Raw genomic sequence first — 2,166 nt, forward strand, 5'->3', positions numbered from 1 at the left:
TGCCAGATCTGCTTGGCAGTAAAAAGTGAAAAGGTTGTTAGGTGAAAGTTTTCTGACAAAAATAAGAGATTTTTAAATGTCCTGACAATATAAAATCCTTTCACATTCTTCCACAAGTGAATGAAAACATGAGCTAATATTTTAATAAGCAGGAGTAAACAAGGATCAAGGAAATACAAATCAATACACAACCTTATTCCACACCTAGTAGGAAAAAGTTCAGGAATGCCAGTACCCACTGTAAAGGGGAGACAGTTAAGACAGACGTCCTTAAGTTATGAGAAGAAGAAAAGAAAAAACCTGATAAAATCCTCTGAGAGAAAAAAAGACAAATCAGAAAATATTCTTTTTGGATGTGGCGATCTCCTCTAATAACTGGCAATGGTTAGCTGTTGGGCAGCAAAGGGATTTGCTCTGCTGGGTCCAGGCCGCCTGTTCAAGCCCACGTGGAGCTCTGTGAGTATTCCACCTGCAGGCCCTGAGAGCTCTGGCTGCTTTCTCTTTACTGTGAGTCTCCCAAACACTCTCCAACACCTTTGATTTTCAAGTGCAGTTATATGGAACATCTTGATGATCCCTCCCACCTCCAAGATTCTCTGGTTCATCAACCAAAGTAAGGCTACTTCAGGACAGACTTATGTATCTTATTTATTCTGATAACACATATCCTTTACCAGCTCAATGATTACTCTCAACCACAGATGAACAACAAAATAAATGAGATTAAAAAAAAAAATAAATGCAATAAAACAAGGAGAAGTAATTATACAATCTACTTAAAAAACTAGTTTACAAAGATACTGTTATGCTACTTAGGTGGTTTATTTATTTATATTAACACAATGTTATCATTGCTGTTATCTGCCACTGAGTTCAAATAGACCTATACATAGTTGAGCTTTCAGCAAGCTTTTAGAGGCAGTGAGTTGCACAGGAAGAGAATGCCGATCCTTTTCCTGTGCAACAGCTGGTGGATTTAAACTGTGCGCCTTTGTACTGGAAAGCAGCTACTTGGCCAGCACGGCTCCCATTAGCACAGTGTATCTATCAATCTAACAAAAAAAATACTATGAGGCAAATGAGGAAGAACAATTGTTCATAGTTATATCACAAACATTTTGGGATTTCTATTGTTTTCCTTTTCTTTTTTATGAACTTTTTAATTGTTTTAGTGTTGCTATGTGCCGTCAACTCTCCTGTGACTCATAGCAACCCTATGTACAATAGCCCTAAACCCTGATCTATCCTGTGCCAACCTCATTGTCTCCAACACACCTATTACCATTACCCCAGTCACTTAATCCATCTCATCGACGGTCTTCCTCTCCTGTGCTGTCCCTCCACCGTCCCAAGCATGATGGCCCTCTCTAAGAATTAATCCCACCTTGCAACATGTCCAAAGTATGTCGATGAAACTTCAGAATCCTTGCCTCCATGAAGCAGCGTGATTTAACTCTATCCAGGACGAACTTGTTCATTCCATGGTATATGCAACACCCTTCTCTAACACCATAGCTCAAAGTCATCAATTCTCCTTCTTTCATCCCATGTCATTATCCAGCTCTCTGATGCAGAGCAAGTGATTGCAAAGACCAAAGCCTGTATCAGGCACACCTTGGTCTTCAGACTAACATCGTTGCTCTTCAGTACTGTGGAATGGTCTCTAACAGCAGGCTTTCCCAATGCAATACGTCTTTTAATTTCCTGGCTGCTGGTGCCAAGAGTGTTGATTGTGGAGCCAAGCAAACTAAAGCTGAATTGGCCCAGTGGTGAGAATCTTTGTTTTCTTGATTTTAAACTTCAAGTGCTTCAGGTCCTCCTCAGTTTCAGCAAGCAGGGTTTTGTCATCTGTGTAACGCAGACTGTTGATGAGTCTTCCTCCAATCCTGATGCCACATTTTTCCTCATAGAGCCCAGCCTCCCAGATAATCTGTTCTGCATACAGATTGAAAAAGTATGGACAGAACACATTCCTGGTGTACACCTTTCCCAATTTTGAACCATGCAGTGTTTCCTTGCTCTGTTCTGACGACAGCCTCCTGGTACAAGTATAGGTTTTGCATAAGCACGATAAAGTGTTCTGGGATTCCTCTTCTTCTCAGAGTTAGCCACAGTTTTTTATGGTCCACACAGCCATACACCTTTGCACAGTCAATGAAACACAGG

This window comes from Elephantulus edwardii, unplaced genomic scaffold (genome assembly GCF_000299155.1).
Source record: "Elephantulus edwardii isolate Elephantulus edwardi_28Jun2011 unplaced genomic scaffold, EleEdw1.0 scaffold00037, whole genome shotgun sequence".
NCBI classification, from domain to species: domain Eukaryota; kingdom Metazoa; phylum Chordata; class Mammalia; order Macroscelidea; family Macroscelididae; genus Elephantulus; species Elephantulus edwardii.